Source organism: Struthio camelus, chromosome 1 (assembly GCF_040807025.1).
Source record: "Struthio camelus isolate bStrCam1 chromosome 1, bStrCam1.hap1, whole genome shotgun sequence".
Classification (NCBI taxonomy): Eukaryota; Metazoa; Chordata; class Aves; order Struthioniformes; family Struthionidae; genus Struthio; species Struthio camelus.
Genome location: NC_090942.1, coordinates 112998203 through 113012792, shown reverse-complemented (window position 1 = coordinate 113012792; position 14590 = coordinate 112998203). Strand labels below are relative to the sequence as shown.

Here is a 14590-nt window from a genome sequence, read left to right as displayed (position 1 = left end):
TGCCTTGGGTGAGCTGCAGCACTTCCCCAATGAGGAAGTGGGTCTGACAAGCTTGTAAAGTAATTACATATGCAAAAGCTTTCAGGAGATGCATCCTGATTATTTAGCAGTAGAGCCAACAGACAAAGGACATCTTTTGGAAGAAAACTTAGAAAAAATCCACTCATTCAGGAGAATCATGTTAGTAGAGTGGTCATCTGGGAAGTTAATCACTTCTGTGAAGCTAGGAGAAAACTTACGAAAAGGGCTGATTGCATTGGTACCTTTATGTTCCCAGTGAGGTCAGTAAAAACTAGGAACTGCGCATGTGCAGGGAGGAAGGTCAGTACTGATTCAAGCCAGTATATTTTTCTTTGGGAAGCCATTCACCTATCTGTCACCCAACATAATAGTTTCTAGGGAGCTGCTGAGTCTCTTGAGGGTCAAATACATTTATAGTTAATTCCAGTAAGTCAATCCACTTATTCGAGAGGTGAAGGAAATATTCCTTAACACAAATTTAAGGCTTCCGTAAGTCAAACAAGATTTACAGATTTACCAACCTGCTTTACAGATCCTTAGGGCAAAAGTGACTGTTGATCAGCTAGTCTCAGGTGAAAATGTACTGAACCCAAAGGGAAGAAGAGAGCAACAATTTAGTCTACATTCTGCCTTCCTGACACAGGGCCAGCATTACTAATAGTCCTTATGCAGTGCTGCAGCTTTTTGCCAGCTCAGCAAGTGAAATGCAAGCACTGCCAGTAACATAGCGAGGAAGAATGTGGTAGAAGGCAATAAAGACTGAGCTGAAATCTTTACTTGTGGCTGGAGTGGTCAAAGGTGTCCCACTTGCCTCCTTCTCTTGTGTCCAGGTTTGCACGGAGCAAACAGGAACAACAGTCCTGTTCGTCGTACTGCTGCAGCACAGAGGCAAGTGCTAGTGATCTTGCCTTACCCGTCACTGACCTGTGCGAACTACTCCAAGCCACCCATTAACGCTACAGTGCAGCCCAAGAGTTTGACCCTCTGCAAAACACACCCTTTCTGGGTCCCACCCCAGTTATTTGTTCACAAAACCACCGTTTCCACTTAAGATAACATAATGTACTGAAAAATACAGAATTTTTACTTGGGATAGGGAATACTGAGTAAGGTATTTTTATTCCTGTAAAGACAAGCAAAACAAACTCTTGTTTTTGTTTATCTATATGCACCCTAGCTCCCATTGCATTTTATTTTACCTTTGCCCTCTGTAATTCCTCTGTAACCTCAGCAAAGTTTTCTGTGGGCAAATTCAGCATGCACTCTTTGACACAGTTTTTTTTTTCTTTTTTGGGCCTTTCCAGATGCATAGTTATTCTCACCACTCTTTTCTGAGGCCTTTCCAAAATTTTCAGCGTCTTTTCTGAAGCATTGGTATCAGAATTGGACATGACATTCAACAGTGATCTCACTGTTGGTGCAGGAAGAAACAACATCACCTCCACAATCATATCTCTTTCTTAGGACAGCATAGAGTGAGACTGTCTATCCACTCACAGGCCAGCTGTGCTCCATCTCAATTTTCAGCTTACTGACCCCGGAGCAAGATTGCCTTTCTTAATGTGAGACCAACTCTGTCCCAGAAAAGAGCCCTTTTCCCTTAAAGTGTTCCCCGTAGTCTTGGTATAGAAAGGCCAAATCCTTTCTCTCACAGTGACCTAAACATATGGCCTTCTAGCTGAGTTCAGATTTTTGATCCCTAACCCACCATACAACAGAGAATTTGGAGGTGTGCCTGAGCTTCCCCAATAGTTTCTTAAGCCTTTCCTCTCCTGAGGTTTTAGATACCACTAGAGGCTATGCTGATTCTGACAGTGCTAGTTAAAATAGAGTGTAGGCCTGAGGTGAACACCGTACAGAACACTATTTCATCAACATGTCTTTTTCCAGCCAAGCTGGTGATCTTGTCAAAAAGTTGTATAATGTTTAGGTGACCGGATCAAATTTTCATTCCAAATTTTGCATTTGTTGCCAGTAATTTTCCTCTAATGCCTTTTTATAGGCTAGGCTTACTATGATTTTGACCATGATTTATGGCAATTAGACTATTATTACAAAGATCAGCCTCCTTGTCCTCTTTATCTGCTAGGAGACTGGCTTTTCTCCATGTCCATAGCTATATATTAAGAGAGGCCTGATTTTGCTACACAAGCCCTTAGTGAAAACTAAGACTTTGTGCATCCTAACAAGAGCTATGAGGAGAAATAGATGACCATAAATGTAGGCATCTAGTGTAACTTTAGATGCCCTAGGATATCTGTGACATCCACACATGGCTGGTAGATGTGACGTAGTTCTGGTGGGAAACTTTGCGAGTAACAGCGGAGGCTACACAAGATACCTCAGGGTATTTAAAATGGCAGTAAACTCCTGAGTTTAAGCCCCGGAATCTTTCCGTCGTGTGGAACACTCGGAGAGAGACATGTGGATACTCTTCCAAGAGAGGTCTGTTAGACTCTGTCTTCTGGGCTTCAATGTGTACAAAGCATCTCCATTCACAAAGAGACAAACGGCAAAGGCGTTGGAAAATTATTAATCTGTCTAATCTAAGACTGCAATGAGCTTGTCAAGTGTATTACTCTCGTAGCTCTTGTTCTCCTTCCTCAGCATAGTGTCTTCGACTGTGTGATGAAGCTTAATCAACCAGTGTAAGTTTTGTTGGGACTGACCCAGAATAGCCCTCATTTTTAGACATCCAGTCAATCACAAGAAAGGATGTAGTTCAGCATCATCAAAACCGACAAAAGAAGCAACACTGTTTCGTAAGTAGACTGTTTTCAAAGGCTATGCTGCAAATACTTAACACATTGTCCAGAAAGAAAATCCACATTAAACCTAATGGGGAATAGTAGGGCATTCACCTGATGAAATAGGAAGAGAGCCTATGTATTTGCACATGCACATCTATATATGGCAGATGGCTGGTGAGAATGTGTCCTCCTTGGGAAACTTAAAAGAATCACACCCATTTTTATGATGCCCAAAGTCATTCCTTAAGAGACCGAGCTTTCTGCTTGGACAGAAAAGGAGGCTAGGAGATCATCTCTGTCTTTCTTTCAATTTTGTGGCAAAAATGTAGCAAGAAGCCCATATAGCGCTTTATGTTTCTACACATGCCAAAATGCAAAGACAAAACATGCTAGAGAATCCAAGCCTTGCTTACAAGCAGGCACTATCTAGCATGAGTACTGTTTACAAAGAACCTAAAACACAAAGAGGAAGGCAGACAAAAGAAGAAGAAAACAATAGTGAAAAATCTGTCCTAGGGTGCAATAATCTTCAGGAATTGGAACTGGATCTTTTTATTTCTTTTCTGGATGAGCAACCAAGCTATACTATTTCATCTTTGCCCTTCCGTTAAGCGCTTTGATTAGTATTATACTTTAAGGAAAATCATCAACAATTTCAATTATTTATGAATGCTGCAAAAAAACCCTACAGATCAAATAAGACATGGAATGCAGGCAGTAGGATGAGGCACTTACAGCTCCATTAATTAAGAGATGGGCTATTTCTTCAGATTTTTTTTAACAAGAAAGATTTTTCTTGGCAAGTATAAGCATGGCACTACCCAGTAGAAAGGCTAAACTAGGATCTTTCAAACTTTGGATAATAGACATCATCCAAAGCAACTTTATAAAAATCTTCATTTAACGACAGTCTGGTTCAACTTCCTGGTGGGAGAAAAATAATCACTAATAGTAGAGCTCACACTTTTTTTTATAATGCCCTAAAACTTATTGATGGTATATCTTAATTCTTAATTTTCATCAGTCCTTTGAGAATAAGATACCAAATAAGGACGCAGTATGTATAATCTTCTCATTTCTGTATTTCAGCTAATGTTTTTTATCATATGGAATGGTCAGATGAGCTGTGCTGCTTGCAGTGGATCCAGGGCAAGATATTATCTTCATGTCCTCTCCCTCCATGCACACTGCAAGCCCGGTGGAAGTTTCACCTTTCGGCATTACCACTTTAGTTGCTTTTTTGTTTGGTCCTTAGTCTATAGTTTAAACCAGGTTGAAAACCCTTTTCTTATAAAAGATGGCTTTTCAGGTTGGGTTATTTCTCAGAGCTAATTTAGACTGTGGTCATATAAACCTGAGCAACTCAGAACAAAACAAAACAAAAAAAAACCAGTGACAGGGTTCTCTGGCAGAGAAAAAAACCAGTGACAGAGTTCTCTGGCAGAGAGGTACTAGACAGAGGTAGGAACAAGCAGCTGTGTGTGGGATGATGTCAATAAAATCTCAGTTCAGCTCATACTCAGTTCTGCTGTAACCAGACCCGTTCTTCTGATCATACCTATCGTCCTCTCCTACTCCGTGATACGGCCTGTACATGACCGCTTTAATTGAAGTAATATATCTTTTGGGTTACTTTCCTTGTGTATGATGAAAGACTAGCAGTCAAGTGAGGGAGGAGACAGAACGAGGCAGCTGTTACACTTTACATTCACCCTGGTAATATATGACTGGAAGACATGTCTCAAGCAAACATCAAAACAGCCATTATACAAAAGTGTTAAAACATCAAAGCAAAAGCTCTCATGTACCATAGCTAATTTCCATTGCAAATACAAAGCTTATTTATTTATTTTCCAGTTTGCGTTAATGATTATTTTAATTTACCATGTTTGTCCTGAAGCAGCCACCATATTACAGAATCACGGAATCACAGACTGGTCAAGGTTGGAAGGGACCTCTGGAGATCACCTAATCCAACCCCTCTGCTCAAGCAGGGTCCACTAGAACAGGCTGCCCAGCATTGTGTCCAGACGGGTTTTGAAGATCTCCAGGGAAGGAGACTCCACAACCTCTCTGCACAACCTGTGCCATATTGATGCCATGGTGCTGTAGCATGTAAACTGCAGCCTGAGACACCCCAGCTGGGCATCTCAGTGTCAGGAGAATTTATTCGTAGTTCATGCAAAATGTGATGTAAGGGAAAACTTACAGTGGTATTTTGTAAAATAGCAAAATCTGTTAATGTGGAATGTTACAGATATTTTAAGAATCACATATGGGCCTATCTAGTCTACTTTTTCTGAAAATGGTCAGAATATACCTTAGTGACAGATGCAGAGATCTTAGAATGCACTTGCTGGTGTTAAAAGCAGATTGTCTGCAGAACCAGTTGCCCTTCCACGTGAAAAAAGCTGACAGGAAGCTGCTGGGTTAGTGCTGGAACCAGCATTAGTGCCAAGGTTGATGTCTCACTGAAATTTTATTACAAGAGCAGTTACAAGCCTGTCCCAGAGCAGCAATTCTACCAGGTTCTTGAAGAGGAGGTCAGTGTCAGCTATAATCATGAAGGATCATGCAGATAATACCCTGGAGACACACTCAGATACACACGTGCACCCGCACGCACATGCACGCGTGCACACACTCACACACAAACCATCTTAGCTTTATAACCACCGATTTATCTTCAGCTATTGGCTGTTACAAGCACCTCACAGGTTCATGGGAATTAGAACTGGAAGGGGCTTTAAGAGGACAGCAGCTCTGTCACAGCATCAATGATGTTTCAGCCAGTCCTGGCAGACCTATTTCTCATCTGTTCCTAAAAAAATATATTTAATGATGGAGAGAACAGAACATCTCTTACCGATATATTCCACTATTGGAACAGACAACAGCTGAGAAGTTTTCCTACTGGTTATTCTAAGTCTTATTATGTGGCATTTTCAATAAATTCTTGTCCTACGTGTCAGGGAACAGGGAAAATGGGGCTGATGCCCAAGAGAAGATGATCTGGATGCCAAAGGTGACCGTAGCAGAGGCAGCGCCCTCGCCAACCAGGGCCCAGCCTCACTGCCATTAAACAAAGCACACAGAGCTGTGGGCTTGTAACAGGGTCCGTCAACAGCCCCAGACACAGTGAGAGGATGAGCTAGAGCCAGGCTCCACGTGGGGCCCCATCCAGGGGCAGCAGGAGATGAGACAGGGCCTGGGGCCGAAGACAGGACTGGAGACAAGGCTACAATGTGAACCTGACATCCACCCGGGAAGCCCCATCAGTGAGCCAGGGCAGGATGATCCTGGGTGGTAGGGGTTCCAGGTAAGGCTGGTTAGGGCAACTAAGCCATATGAGTGCCCCCAGGGTCCTGACACCATTCACAGCGGACATGATGATCAGTTATATTCCTTTCTTTTCTGTGGAAGATGTCTGCTGTTTTTATCCTTTCCTTTAAAGTAGCCTTCTTAGAAGGCTCATAGAAGGAAAACAGAGAATGGTAAAAATGTAAGATCATCTAAAATCATCTAATTCAAAAATTCAAAAATGTAAGATCATCTAATTCAGTTCTTGTATTGGTGCTGTTCTATTGCAATATCTTCAAGAGTAAGGAAAATGCTAATCTCTTTTTCTTCGTCTCATGTCAGGAACGAGAAATAAACTCTCTTTTTGTTTTAACCACTTTACTCTCGATTCAGATATATGAACATTTTCAAAATGCAGTCTGTGAGAACTGTGCACGTGCTCACAGCTTCCAGGGATATTTCTTTTATCAGAACAACTGTATAAAGATTATTTTTTTTCCCAGAAGACATTATCGAACAACTTGAGTCTACAATATGGTAAACGTGCAATATGGTAAACCTACGCTAAAATTGGCCAGTTCCAGTTAAGATAGTTGAAAGCTCAGGCCTCTGTCATCTCTTTCAGCTTATGCATTAAATGATTGTAGCAGGAGAACTGAGAACTGTCAATACTGCATCTGAACAGTATATCATCCTCCATATTTTTCATGTGTTCCAGGACAAACTGCTTTCTATTTGCTCAGCACTATTAAGCACTCGTACAGAAACAGTAGGCTGAAATCTAATAATTGCCTGCCATCATCTTCCAAGCTACAAAGTTGCTCAGCTTTTCTTCGAAGCATTATCTGTGGACAATTTAACCGAGGACATTCTCTAAATGCTGAAAATGTGAGGACAGTTATGCTGAACTGAGTAGCAAAATACATTTTTTTCAAATATTTCAAGTGAAACACCTCAGAATCTGTAGTTTGCAATATGTTTCTTTGGATTTTCTATTCCTCTTTCAAAGACTACACAGAGCTATACCTAGACTCACTATGGGATATTTCACACATTGTGTGAACAATGCACACACTGAAAGTATTTAAGGAAAGGTATTTTGACAAAGAATAGCTGTGTACGGAGAAAATACATATATTTAGAGAATAGATCAATTTACTGTGCTAAAGCTCAGCTGTTTGCCACATTTTCTGCCATATGTTTTATTAAGCCAGGAACTTCTGAACTCTTGTCCCAGTAGGCAATTTAATTTAATCAAGGCTCATTCACAGGAGCGACAGACACCGTATCTTGTCTCAAAGTGCAGTCTAATTCTGCCTTGATACTGCTGCATAATGGATGCATACTTTACGCTTACTTTCCAGAGGGTGTTTTTTAGCTGATACACTTTTCAAGCACTGTAGAAAAATCATCTGAAAATTGAAATGTGTGCCAGTCAAAATGGTAGAGAGTAATGAAAAATGCTGCCTGTATAAAAAGCCTAAACTGGATTTTTAGCAAGAAGATATTTTATTAGCAGAAGTAAGTTCTTTTCTGAATTCATTCTCATATGATAAATTAACTTCTCTCTTACAGTACAGACTTTAAATCATTCTAAGTTAACTTAGCACAGTTCTCAACATCTGTGCCATTGCTGAGCTTCCTTCAGTGCCCAGCAGCAGTACTCAGCTAGCCAGCAATGAAGATGAGTCGATTTATATAAAAATACTGAGCAACCTTTGAACTGAGTAGAAGTCTCCATGTATGCTGCGTACATCATCTGGATCATTGTCTGAGATTATTTGTTTTGTGAAGCCCTCACCTCCTGAAGTTTTTGTCTCATAACCTTTAAGACCCATGATATTTTGCTGTGACGCTTTCCAAACCCAAATTCTTTACCTATGTATTTCTTCTAGTTTTTTTAAGACAAAGCATTCACATTTTGCTCAAAGCACACATACCGTCAAAGTTTTCCATGCCACTGTAACTAAATGAGACTATCCAGACAGAAAAGATGATCAATTTCATTTTGCCCACCCCAAAAGTTCCATTGATTTTCAGGCAGGGGGGAGCATTTCCTCATTTATTGCCAGGGATTGAATCTTGGGTTTGCATCATTTTTCAGCAAGTGATCTGAGGATCTTAAGACATTCTCATTCTTGTTTCTTTACAAAATAATTACGTAACCAAACTGTTGATGATGCATCTTCAGAACCCCACTTTTAATGCGAGTATTTTACTTACACATTGCAAATGGTTGAGGTACTCCATGATCTGATAATCAGTCAGATTCATTTGATGCATGAAATTTTTTCTCATTACATGCACTTTGTCTCATACGAACTGCATTATTTATTAATCATATCACTGTACTTTGTCAGAAGCTTGTTGTATAATAAGACTGGAGTGCAGTTTAAACAGAAAGTCAACTGAAAAAGCAGTTCCTTCCTCAATCTCAGTATAAAAAAGTAAATTACAAGTGTTTACGGACAGTTAGACTAGCAAAAACAAAGAATGAACACAGAGCTGGTCAGCATAATTACCAGTGATCTGATGCTTCAGGCCAAGCAAGTTTGACTGTTTACTTTGCATGAAGCTCATAGTTCTTCCTCTTAAAGCTAGAGGAAAATTTCCTATAACTGTGATAGATCCTGTAGATCCCCTCAGCAGGAGCTGCAAGTTAAGAATATGACACCTGTCACAGGAGGATCTTCCATTTTTCCTTCCAGTGCAACATAAAATAGTTTGGAAGAGTGCAGCCCCACTTCAGAAACACATAAATTAGTGGAGGGGGTCTCACCAGACAGTAAGTTCTCCCAACACCAAGTACAGAGGCACACGCTCAAACCATTTAATATTTTCTGCGCTTACTCTGAGCAGCTGAACTGGAACTGCCTTATGAGGAAAGATTAAAAAGAACTAAAACACACAAAATTGGCCAGAAGTGACTTATGTACACACATAATTATAGGCAGCAACTATCAAGGATAGGTGCTGTTTAGCATGGTCAAAGGGACAATTTCCATGAAGAGGTGATATATTTTACTTAGAAATTCTGTGTTACTAATAAGCTAACCTTTGTCACTGTATAATTTTTCCAAATGCTGCAATATAAAGCACTAAATAGTTTTAACAATTACATGTGTGAAATGTGTGAAGTTTAATGTACTTTATATTTTTTTCTGAGCTTATAGGTCCATTTGGGTAAGTAAGGTTTTATTAACTTTTGGATACTAGATCACATATTGAAAGAATCTGCAAAAGGAAAAGCAGACAGACCAGACAAAAATCATTTATGTGAAGCAGTTCTGAAGAGGTTAACCTCATGCAGATTATTTCTGTTTTAGAAATGTACTTCAGTGATATTTTAAAGATTGACTAATTACTCTGTTTCCAAAAGCTCCTCCTTCGGGTTTTCTGGTGTTTTCAGGCCTCATATAGTGAGGACCTAACATTTAGGGAATAAATTAAATTAAAATTTATGATTTTTTTTTTTTTGCAACTATAATACATTAAGTCTGTTTAATTTTGTAACTAGCGAAATCCAGTGCCCTCTCCACAGAAAAAGAGAATATCCTTCCCATCCCAGTCCTAATGACAAGATTTTTCACCAGTTAGCTGGCACTCACAATTGCACAGATGAAGGAGGCTAATGTTCTGTATTCTGCAGAGAATACCTATATAAACATACATGTACACAAGCACTCGCTGCACAAGATGGTACAATTAAGTAGGTTTAGAAATGCACTTAATAGATCAACACAGTCTTTAGTATATTGAGACCATTAGCGTCATCATGCAATTTACTGGTGTTTTGTGTAAGGGTGCTTTGGGTAAATGTAGCTTAAGCTGATTCCTTACCAGTTTAAACTAAGTCATTATGAAACCTCAAATACATCTCTGCATCAGGGTGTTGCAGTGATTTAACAAAATCAATTTCTAAACCAATTTTCTCATGCAGCCAAAATCCAAGCTTGGAAATAGCCCAATTTTCCAACTTGACTATCAATTGACATATTAAAAATTTTTCTACATCATCATAAAGACCTTAATCTGCTATCATTTATAGTGCTGTGGGAGAAGCAAATCGACATCCACATAACAGGTAAAACTGTACTCAGCAGAAGAGCCAGGGTTCATTGCATGTGAACTGAAAGGACACTAGGCCATGACTGCAGACTCAAGGGTGTTCCAGTGATACATACCACATGGTTAATTTGTAACACGTAATGTCTCTTGAAGGCCTGATCCAAATCACTCTGAAATTTAGATTGCTTGGTCTTGAAGACAAGTATAACATGGACTGTTCTTCTTGAGTTCAGTAGTTGCTAATCCATAGACTAATGCTGGGACTTCTGAAAGAAGGTGTGTAATGGCAACATCAGCCTGTCCTGTTTCTGAGGAAAAAGTGGACTGCAATAGGAGTGGGACACAGGCGTCATCAACAAATTTCCTGAAGCTCAGTCATCAGTAGCCAGTCCTCCTTGATACTGAAAATTGATTTTCCCTTCCCGAGCCTCAGTCTAGGAGCATTTGTTGAAAAGTTGCCATTCCAGCGGATGATGGTGAGAGCAATCCAATGTGTGAAAACAGAGTGCAGGGGAATGATTTCTGAACTGGTTACCTCTGTGCTTCTAGGACATCAGCAGTCAAAGCTGGAATAATGGTTATCCTTCAGCTAGGAAAACCCTCCCTATGAAACTGGAAAAGAGACCAGAAATCAGCTTTACTGTCTCTAGATAACTCCGTCCTCTGTTTCTAATGCTGTCTGGGACAACGCTGGATTCACAGCTTGGTCCTTCCTCTCCAAACCTCTGGTGCGGGTAAGCAGCAATCCCAAAGCCCCAAGTGCAGGCTACACTTTATGCTGTAATCTAATTTAGGCTCTTTTTAGTGGTCCACTCTTCAGAGAATCTGAGGTAAAAAGCTCCTGAATTCTCTTAGAAGCAGAGCACAGTTATTCTTCACTGGACTTAAAAAAATTTGTGATACATTTTCTGTATTTTATTCAATGTATTTGAAGCTTTTTTTTCCTATCTGCTCATGTAAGTTAGGTAGGTATAACTTCCATTTCTAATGAAATGTTAAGCTTGGCATAAGCTTAGTAAATTAAGCTAATTATGGGTCAATGAAGAATTGCTGTTACTTTCCAAATGGGGAAATGAGGCCCAGTAGAGTAAAGGTAGTATTTTTAGAGAAGCTTAAATGACTGAAAACCCATGAATTGAAAAGCCAGTGAGAATCTATGGGGATAGTATTGGGATTTGTTGCCAACTAAAAGTTAATCTAAGAAGGCCCTGTAATTTATGGTAGGTTTCTGTTTTCTGATTGGATGAATTTAACCCTAATGAGAATACTCGTAAGAAATGAGACTGAATGCATGTTACCTCATTACTGCCAGAGTCTGGTGTCTCTGCACAGTCATCCAGAGATACCATCTGCTAGAATATTGAGAAAAGTGAATGCAAAATATTAGGAATATAGCTGAAGTAAAATCATGTAAAGAGTATATTTTAATGGTTTTATCTTTGACAGTAGTTAATCTTGAATACAAATTTTCCAGTTTGTACTTAGTCTGACATTGCATTTTCAAGCGTTCAGATGCTTCTGCTCAGATGTACAAGTACAAAGAGTTAACCCAGAAGCAAATGGAAGGGGAAATAATGCAGGTGTAATACTAGGAGCAAACACACAGGAACACCATTAAAGATTATGCTTCCTAGTGCTTCAGCATTTGAGGAATGAAAGAGCGTGCAGTGAAAATTACATCTTCATATTCAATTTTTATTATTAAACAGTACCCTGCAAGCCATATAACTTCCTCCACACGGCAATTCAGGCTTCGTTTACTCCCAAAACATCTGAATGTAATGAATAAGGAGAGACATTTTGGTAAGCGTGATTGACGCACACAGGCAGATCTTGCTGTCTGCCAAATTCACTTTACGCTCTGTAACTGAAAAGTGGCCAGAGCTGCGTGGTAGGGAATAAATATACTCTCTGCCTCAGAAATTTTCACTGGGACAGTACTGCCAGCTCCAAACATTCAGAAATCACAGCTCAGGCCTCAAAAGGATGCAATTAGCTTTAAACGTATGAAATATATTTAAAGTAATTCATTTTGTGTCTTTGCATTTACCTTTTGGATTTGTAGTCTTCAGCTTTTGCAATCTTTCTTCTACAAGCATGGGGTCTAGGATCTTTTTTTTTCTTAAAAGAAAGCTGAGATTCTTTCTAAGTTTTATGGTCCAGCGTTTGGTCTCTGTGAATACTTCCAGCAATCACGAGGCTCGGACTAAAGTTGCATGAGTTGGCAATATGTCTGGCACAATAAAGGCTGCACACCACACAGGAAATCCCCTATCAGGTGGGAGATAGACAGAAGGCAGATAGCAATATCAGAGTGTGGAGACATATGCCAGGGAAGAAGAAGGGAGAGGATGAACTGAACTGGTTTGGCTCTTTTTATTGACATGAGCATGAGTGCTGTCTCCTGAACCCCGTAACTCCCAGAGGGCTTCCTCAAGAGGAGAGCATTCCTGCAACAAATCAGGCTTTTGCCATCTGTCCTGATTCCCCTTTCCTCCATCTCTGTGCAATACAAACAGGAAGGGTGAATGTAAAAGCCACTGACACATTATTCAATGAAAAATGGTCGGGAGAGGTCAGGAACAAAATCTCAGGGCTGTTTAAAGTTGCTTGATTGCTGCCTGTGTAGCAAATAAGGCAACCATACAAAGGTCACTATGTCTCATCTTATTACATCAGTGCCCTTTCAAAGTACATTGTGTCCCTTCAAGTTGTGTCACATCAGGAGCTGGTTGAGTGCTTCATTGTGACTAATATTCATTGCTAATTTAACTTTCTGTTACTGGTACGTTATTTGTGAACTGATTCTGGTTCCTGGAAACATATTATTTGTTATTTGCAGGAGTGTTTGAACAATTTACAGATGTTCCATCTGGTCTTTCATGTTGTTAAGGACGGTTACCTAAAACACATGATTGCTTCTCCTTCTTGATTAGATAACTTTTTTTTTTTTCAATAGTAGAAGAATAAGATTATCAAAGCATTCATGTATGTGTTCACTCCTAAGTAGCCTTAATCTCCTTTAAAAAAAAATTGTAAAAAGAGCCAAAAACGTTATCAAACCAATCTGTGAGAATTTTAGCTGACAATGAGCATGAACATGAAGGATTTTAAATATCAACTATACTTTCACTACATGGTTATGAGTTTTATTTCATTTCATTTTTTTTTTTTAATTATTGCATTATGAAAACAGTTAAAGTCAAATCCCTGCAGATCTCATATTAGGAGTAAAACTCAGAATTCTCCACTAGAGGACTCCCTCTTCTTTTAAATGAGATGTTCAACGCTCAAATAAGGACTATAAGCCAATATCCTTTGGTCTTAGTTATCCAAGTGGTTAACTTACAAAAATGTGTGAATGAGGTCAATGCTGAGGGACTTGTGTGAAGTCTCAAATGTTCAATTTTTAGCTTAAAGTGGAAGAAGATTTTTAACGCAGCATCCAATTCAATTAACCAAGCTGTGGGATTGAACTGAAGTGCATCAGAAATCTCACTCTGTTCTGACATATGCATAATATTGTATGCATACTGTTGCACTTTCTGTCATTCACACTCCAAAATTTATCAGACATGCTTCTCACCCACCACCAGGACACACTGTTTTATTTTGGCTTCTGTGAGCGTGGGAAGATGTGAGGGCTTATTATAAACTATTGAAACCTGAGGGAAGTAAAGGGTTGTTTTTTCTTAGGGTCGATTTCCAAGTTAAACCTACCCTAGTTTAATGGGGATATGCTAATGAAAGGGCTAATGGCCGCCGTCAGTCTGTTTGTACCTGGCTGTGTGTTCCCTCTGCCTTCCCTCTATCATAGGTAAAGATTGTGCAGCTGCAAGGTGAGCTGGATTAATCAGCTGGCTCGATAGAAAACAAAACTATCAAAATAGTCAGATAGGCAAATAGAGACGGGTCACAAGGTCCAGCAAGGGAGCTGGAGGTGCACAACAGCTGGCAGAAGGATGGCTGGGAGGGAGCAAGACTTTCAGCTGCAGTTTGCAGTTGCACCAGATTAGGTGCAACATGAAACCACAGATTTTCAGGCTACTGAAAATGTCATGCAAACACCACTTTGTTTTTCCTTTGTTTTATTTCTGAAACCGAAGTTAGGTCAGATCCTGGCTTCTGATCTGTAAGGTTAGATTCATGCACTTTCCTGGAGTTCACTGGGTTCACAGCTGCTCTGTTTAGAGGCAGATACAGAACAGGTGGCCTGAGAGAATTAGGCCAATAAAAGATGTGTAAGTAAACTTATGTGTACTTTTTTTTTTTTTATTCCTCCTCCTCATACTGCAGTGGCACAGCTTTCTCTAGGACAGTACCAACTATATTACTTAAGGGATGCACTCGTTGAAAATATCGAAGACAATATATTATGAATCCAATTGGTTCATTAAAACAACCTTTGTAGTGCCCAGTGAACAGATTTGAGACTTGGACAATGTCTACTA

The 14590-nt window shown here is 39.7% G+C and overlaps 1 long non-coding RNA gene across 1 annotated transcript; it reads right to left on the bottom strand.

Annotated features, from left to right (window-relative positions):
* Positions 1–7542: 7542 nt before the first annotated feature.
* LOC104139640 (uncharacterized) lies at positions 7543–12501 on the bottom strand. Its single transcript, XR_693153.2, has 3 exons — positions 12190–12501; positions 11438–11491; positions 7543–10751 (listed from the first exon to the last, which is right to left on the bottom strand). It is a non-coding gene; the product is annotated as an uncharacterized lncRNA (long non-coding RNA).
* Between the last annotated feature and the right edge of the window lie 2089 nt (positions 12502–14590).